The sequence below is a fragment of the Octopus bimaculoides genome, chromosome 9 (assembly GCF_001194135.2).
Source record: "Octopus bimaculoides isolate UCB-OBI-ISO-001 chromosome 9, ASM119413v2, whole genome shotgun sequence".
In the NCBI taxonomy this organism is placed as follows: domain Eukaryota; kingdom Metazoa; phylum Mollusca; class Cephalopoda; order Octopoda; family Octopodidae; genus Octopus; species Octopus bimaculoides.
The window spans coordinates 18,166,474-18,174,374 of NC_068989.1; the positions used below are offsets into that span (position 1 = coordinate 18,166,474).

Genomic DNA, 7,901 nt, shown 5'->3' on the forward strand with positions numbered 1-7,901 from the left:
ATATATATATATATATATATATATATATACACATGTATATGCATATACACATAAACACATATATGTACATATACATACGTGTGTGTGTGTGTGTGTGTGTGAGTATGTGCGTGCGTGTGTGTGTGTATAGCCTGCTACACAGTTTCCACCTTCCAGATTTCAGTCGCAAAAAAATTGTCAAGTCAAGACTACCATTCAAGATATTTACCCATATTGCCGAGTTACAGAATTGAACTTGAAACCGTTGAGCTAAGCCTGCATCGATTAAAGAGGTGACAGATATTGATGGCTTTAACCTGAGTTACAGCGCTGAAACTCAAAAGTATTAACACTGATGAGATATGAACGGTACTTACTTCAGGTGGTTGGTAATTGATAAAGTTTAGTTTTAGTTAACACATATCGAATAGAACATGTACTAAAATCTTCAAGCTGACTCTACTCCGTACTTTTTCAGGTATAGTGCATCTGGTACTACTTTATCCAACATGCTCATTTTTTTAATGATTACTAATAGTTATTTAATGGAGTTTTAGTTGCTATTTCTAGCAGGTCGAGCTATATGATAGAAACTCCTATATTGACTTATAAGCTGATCAGATTTTTATTGTTTAAAACTTTTTTTAATAGTTAAATCTGGAAGAAAGAACTGTACCTATTGACTTCACAGACCCTCAGAGACTGGTATGTTCAGTATAGTTGGTATCGTCGTCTTAACTGCAAATCGGTGTCTGTTGAAAATGACTGGCAAGAAAAGGAATTCCAGTGGTAGATAGACTTAATACAAGTGGCGAGAGGAGTGGAGACGAATGTGACCGAGATGGCCCTGGGTGGAGATCCTGAAATCAGCTGTCTCCGAAAAGCAGAGGTTATTGTAATTAATAGCAGTATGAAAAGCAGAATAAGAAGACATTCTGTCTACAGATCAGATACCTTGGAATGTGTTAGCAAATGACTCCACACTAGTTAGGTGGTCTATACAGTCGGCAAGTTAAAGATGTACTGGAATATTAAATAATGACCTTTTAGCTTGTAGATTGGTTTTCTTATTTAGTGTATCAGTTCAATGTGTAACTTGAAATTCGAGCTATAAATGCTCTTATTTGGCCTTTAGGAAATCTAATGTCGTAATTTCATGCATCACAGCTTCAGATAGTATTGCTATTGGTATACGTGGTGTGCCTTTGTATGAGCTGTTGTTGTTTAACCCCAGGTCAGCTTTGATAGAGAAACCCTAGGGTCAAAGGCATTCGAGCCATGAATCGTTCATTATGTATTTCTTAAGAATGTTTCGGGCCACATACATTGTCTGTGTATTTCCTTTCTCCAGAAAGAAAAGTGTGTGGTTGTACGTCTTGCGCATCAAGAATGTAATATAAATTAGACTGATGTTCTATGAGTTTACAAGGCATTTGCATCATATATAATGGGAGTAGAATGTGTGGATTTGATTGGTGTTCTGATTCTCATAAACTATTTGAGGGTTCATTGTGTTTAAATTTGGTCCAGTTTTCAGACGTTAAGAAAGGACAGGAAATACCTATCTTTAGATACGATGTTAATGGTTATGTTTATTAATCCATCATTTACCGAATTATCAACTTCAGACTATATGTTTACAATATTCATATCTACACTATGTTTGAATTGTTGTGATCTCCAGTTTTCATCAAGTGTCATATTCTTGTACTATTATGTATACAATTAGGAAAAGACAACTGATGATTATCAGTGATGAAATCTGCTGAAATTCTTATGTAAATGTAATTATTGTAAATAACCCTCTAAAGCTGACGTTAGTAGTCCTGAAATTTATAAACTTCTATAACAACTCACATAAGATATTTAGACATTTAAATGGTAGGTTTGGCTTGGTGAGATTTTCATCTTAACGATGTGTATCACGTGACAAAATGGCGTTTATTCCTGGCCACAAATATTAAACTTTCCATGTAGAATTAAAATATGTAAAACACGTGACAATATGGTGTTATGAGGAAAAGAGGGTATTTACATAAAATATCCAACAACTAGGAATGTTTTTAATTTGGCCAAACTGAAATTCAAAACAAAGGCTTTTACTTCACTCATTAGGGAACTCTTATACGCTAACGATATCACTCTGAAATGGGCTTGCCGTCTCTTGTATCTGTATTTGACTCAGCTTTTGATGATTTGTGCTTGAAAACAAAAAACAGTTGTAATATTTCAACCAGCACATGGTGCTAGTTGCGACCCCACTAAAGTTTTCGCTATGGTTAAGTTACTTGAAGTTGTTGACTCTTTCATCTACCTAGGAAGCTCTGTAAAACATGATGGAAATCTGGACACAGAAATACATCTGCGAATTAAAAGGGTAACACGATCATTTGGTGGTTTGGAGTCACGCATTTGGTGCCAATGGCATAAATAACAAAATTGGCTCTCTACAAATCGTTTGTCTTACCATCTATGATGTATTCTTCTGAAACATAGACGTGTTATGAAAGACATTTCAAGGTGTCAGAACGATTCCACCAAAAATATCTTTGCCACATTTTAAATATTAAATGGAGCTTTGGTACTCCAGACACAGATGTCTTTGCGTCTTCAGGTATCACTTCAATTAAATCAATTATTCTGAAAAATCAAATGAGATGGTCTAGCCATATTGTTCGAATGGCAGATGAACGCACACCAAACATCTGTTTTATGGCGAGCTTGCAGAAGAGAAACGCAATCGGTGTAAACCTAAAAGGAGGTCTAAGGACGGCATAAGGACTACCATGACATCACTTGTAATGGATCCAAAGGCCATAGAAACCCAACGAACCGACCGTGTGACAGATTGTACCGGATTACATATTAGCAACAGTGTTCAATGTGAACTGATGTAACATACATACATACATGTATATTCATGCACACACACATAAAAACACACACGCGTACAGCGTACAAATAGACAGACAGACAGGCATACGTACATATATATAAACACATTCGTGCGCACACAAACATATATACAAATATACAAACATGTTTACGCACAAAATGTACATACAGACAGACAGATACGCGCACACGCACGCACGCACGCACACACACACACACACACACACAACTTAAGTATATATTACAGTAACATCTGATATAATCTTGGTTGTTTGAAAAGGGACTTTTATGAGCCGGAAACAGATCTTTGTCTCCGTAACTCTACTCTTCAAACAGTAACATTTACTACTCTAGATAATATTTTACTTGACTATCACTTGACATCGTGTACAGCTCTTCATTTCACTTGGACTTAGAACACTACTTTTGATGTTTTGTCTTTTTTATTTATTATTCTATATTTGTCTTCAAGAGGGAAGGCAGTGCCCATGAGTTTTTATAAGGCATCCGACACTGGGAAAGGAGTGGATTCAATTTTTTCAAACTGGAGACCTGACCTGCCGTGGATGCTTGCTATAGAGTGGGCTCTGTCAGTTGCGTAAATAATAAGGGAGCAAGTGGAACGACCGCTCCCCTTAGCACATTTTTCAAAATTGGCGCCTTTTCAATTTTCGTTTAACTCTTGTTCACTTGTGCGATAAAAGTTTCATCTCTTCTTTTTTCTTTGTTAATTGTAGGGCCCTGGAAGATCTTTCTGGAGACTTTATTTGACCAACCTCCCGTGTTTTTGAACTGTATGCTTAATCTCCTGAGATGTGTTGGTGGCGGTTGACACCTGAAGAACCAAAACAGACCCCGACGTCATAACTTCTCGACACTGGACGATCCCGTGGAGTTTCATCTTTGTCGCGTCACACCTATATCACTAGTTGTAAGTTTCACGCATAATGATATTTTTACTGAAACCTAAAATTAATGAATGTAGAATACAATTACGTATATTATAACTATGAATCATTTCGCGTAATATAAGCCAAATGAGTCAAAAATTGTTTGGTATGTGTCACAGGAGTGTAGAACAACATCCTACCCAGGACAACCCACCCACCACCACCATCACCACCCCAGGACATAAACGCACCCCCAGGACAAAACACATACCCCCAGGACGGAACATCCCCTCAAACAAAAAAACCCGCACGAAACCCCTAGGACAAAAACCCCTAAGCTAAAGCCCCTCATTTTTTCTGGTTTTGAACTTTAACAGCATTGCAATATAATCTAAGTAATTTATTACTGAAGTAATCATGAAAAATATTATAATCTTTCTTTGCGTTGGTTCACTCCACATGATCATTGTTTGTCTACCTGAGTACCTGTACAGGGGGGATCACAATACTCGAGTACACAACACAATAATCATATAGAGTAAACCGGCACATAGAAAGATTACAATATTTTTCATGATTACTTCAGCAGTAATGAATTAATTAAATTATATTTTTTCTTCTAATCTTACTGGTTTTAAATGATATTAAAGTTCAAAGACAGAAAAAATGTAACTGAGAATGTTTTGTACGAGTGGGGTTTTGTCTGTAACCCGTGTCACGGCGCCTTTCTTTTCATGTGCTCGCTACCCACTAACTTTAGAACCTGGCTATGCTACTGGATTCTGCTAAAAGCACACTAGGTGCCGATGATGATGTAAAACCGGGTGACACATTAAGATTTGAACGCGGGCTGCAAAGAGCTGGAACAAACCTCGCAAGGTACGCAGTCCGCCGTCCTTATCGTTCTGCCAAACTACCTCCCTGGGTTGTTACGTCATTATCGATCTCGAAAAATGAAAGATAAGTCTGATGTCGGTGGGATTTGAAAGCAGCGTAGAGAGTTGAAACAAATACTGAGTGGCATTCCATCTAACATTCGTGCTGACAGAACTGTTAAAGCATTGGGAAAAAAATACCTTGCGATTTTGTTACGGCTCTTTATATTTTAAGTTCACATCTCGCTAAGGTTAACATTACCTTTCATCCATCCATTTCTTTTTCTATTATAACGGCAAGGTCTGGAATTTTGAAATGGGGCGGAATCGATTATATCGATCCCAGTGCTTAAATGGTACTTATTTTCTTGACCACTACGGGAGGAAAGGAAAAGTCAACCTCAGCGGAATTGGAACTCAGAACTTCAAAACCGGAAGAACTACCGCTAAGCATTTGTGTCCGACATGTTAAAGATCCTGCTAGCCCCCACCTTAATGAGCTGGCGGAATCATTAGCACGCCAGGCAAAATGCTTTCGTCTGCATTTACGCTTTGAGTTCAAACGCCACCAAGGTCGACTATGCCTTTCATCCTTGCGATAGTATAAGTACCAGTCAAGCACTGGGGTTGATATAATCGACTAATTTCCTCCCCAAAATTTCAGGCCTTGTGCCTATAATAGAAAGAGGTTTTTTTTTTCTTGTATTAGCAATACGGTTCCGTCATGGATAAGCTAGTGCGGATATTTTTCAAGATTTAGATGGGCTTTTTTTTTTTTAATCTGTTTTTAATTAGCTCAGGAAAGGTGAGTGCTAAGTTTCTTTTAATTTTTCTCGCATATTTAACAAATGAAATTTATTTTGAACAGTTACATATGTTCGACTAATATTCAACACGTGCATATCAATGTAACACCCCACTAAACAAGCAAAGATCCTAGCTTTTGCAAAAGAAAGAAAAAAAGAACACAAATATAATTTAAGAAAATATTAACAACCTGGTAAAATAATTTTACTTCCATTCTTTTATTTCATAAATATAAATATTAGTGAAGTTAGCGAAATTGACGACTTGCTTAACAACCAGAATGCGCTCACACAAATGTCTTCGCTGGCATCTAAACTGCGGACAAGTTCATAGTTTTGCATTTGCTTGTAATAACAATTTTTGAATATGAACAATTTGAGAATACACTTATTTAGCAATTTTTAACAAAATCAATCGCAGACTAGTACATTCAAGAAAAAGAAGAAAAAAAGGAGTCATCAATTTATGTAACGCCCAAAACGGAACGGGTTTCCTGATGTCCACAGAGGAAAACTAGAACTAGTCCCATCGGGGCCTTATCTCCGTCCATTAGTCTAGAGAAGAGTTACTGTACTGTACCCGGTCGTTAAAACTGAAGACGAGCCGAAGAAACAGGTCGAGTCGGTAGGTCACACTTATGTTGCAATACTCAGATCGACAAAATTTGAGGATCTCAGTGAAATATGTTAACTCCGACGAAGTCTATGTGTGTGTGAGTGTTTGTCTTCCATCACCGCTTGACAACTGGTGCTGATGTGTTTACTTCCCTCTAACTTAGCGGTGCGGCCAAATAACCGATGGAATAAGTACATGTCTTAAAAAGAATAGGTACTGAGGTTGATTCGTTCAACAACATTTTTCAAGGCGGTGCCCCAGCATGGCCACAATCCAATGACTGAAACAACTAAAAGATTAAAGATAATATCGTTTCCTACTTACACTCATAAGTTTTTACGAACTGAAAATATTCAGACCCTTTTCTTAAGTATGCCATCACTTATCTTCTTTATTTAAATCATTATCATTTCTATTTTGAATCTTTTGGGAACAATGAGTTAAATGTTATACGTTCAGGAAGCAATAGCGAAAGCCAATCCTCCGCTGACGAAGACAATTCATAAACATTCAAATTTATCTCCCTTGCTTGACCAAAACATAATGTAAGCTAATATATATATATATATGCAGCTCATCACTGTATTTAACATCTCATGTGATTATTTCTAATCTTGAAATCATTACAAATATTCAGACATTTTTCTATAACTGTTTAGAAACACTACTATCTAATCTGTTCGCTACTGTCAGAAAATCTCTCTCTCTCTCTCTCTCTCTCTCTCTCTCTCTCTCTCTCTCTCTCTCTCTCTCTCTCTCTCTCTCTCTCTCTCTCTCTGACACACACACACACACACACACATGAAGGTAACAGCTCTACAAGTTATACTTTCCTTTTTTTTCCTCACGACAAAACTAAATTTCATCCACTTCGAAACAATTTACAAACATTTATGTCGATTTATCTCTACGTCTATCACATTATCAGTCACGCACATCAATAGCTCCTAAACACCCCAAAAAGAATAATAAATAAATAAATAAATAAATAAATAAACTAAAATAAATATAAAAATCATTAAGGTAGACACTTGTCCTCTTGTTGAACCTGATTTTATGGTTTACTTGAAGTATTTCGATAAAAGAAAAAAAGTAGTACATAGGTGATAAGGTGTTTGTGTTTTGTGTTTGATGTTTACTAGATAAGTATTGTACTTAGCAACAAAGAAATACCCTTCTCCACCTCTATCACCTGTATGCTGCTGTTTACGTTTCCCTCCTCCTCCTCCTCCTCCTCCTCCTCAGAGGTTGGTTGGATAGGTTAAACTGGACTTATTAGATTAGATGTAAAGACTCAGGACACGGTTCTCTCATTTTATTTTCAGAACTAGTGTCTTCCGGGCAACACTATCCAACGTGCATTCCATCATTTTCTTTCTTCTTTTTCTTTTTAGAACAATACACTGTGGTTTAAGGAAAAATTTTGCACCTATCTCTACCAGTTTTAACGAGCACATAAAGCAGGGGCGGGGAAACTTTTGGATCTATTTTAAAACGGGGGCGCCAGTATTTTCTTAACGAAACACTAACGAAACACTTTGAAACTTGGGACACTGGTAGAATGTGTCATATAAAACATCTTTTACTCTTAGTCTTCTTAACAAAAAAAAGGAATTCGCAAGTTATTCCATGTTAAAGTTGTCGTATTTCTCTAATTTCAACCAATCACTGACGTCTATTCAGCTCAATAGAGTTACTGCTGGGCGGTCATAAAAATGTTATTCCCTGTGACATATTTCATCCGGTTTAATCGTAATTTATACGCATATATTGTTTATATAATAAATTACGCTGTGCGTATCTATGTGTGTAACAATTTTAAAGTTCGGATTCTAGAGTT

General features: G+C 36.8%; 1 protein-coding gene across 3 annotated transcripts in view; it reads left to right on the plus strand.

Moving 5' to 3' along the window:
• Window positions 1–7,901, plus strand: part of LOC106874424 (hydroxysteroid 11-beta-dehydrogenase 1-like protein) — a 162,683-nt gene that overhangs the window by 78,067 nt on the left and 76,715 nt on the right. For all 3 annotated transcript variants that reach the window (XM_052970463.1, XM_052970462.1, XM_052970464.1), the window contains exon 2: window positions 3,612–3,805. The gene's annotated coding sequence lies outside the window, so the exon portion shown is untranslated. The remainder of the gene's footprint in view (window positions 1–3,611; window positions 3,806–7,901) is intronic.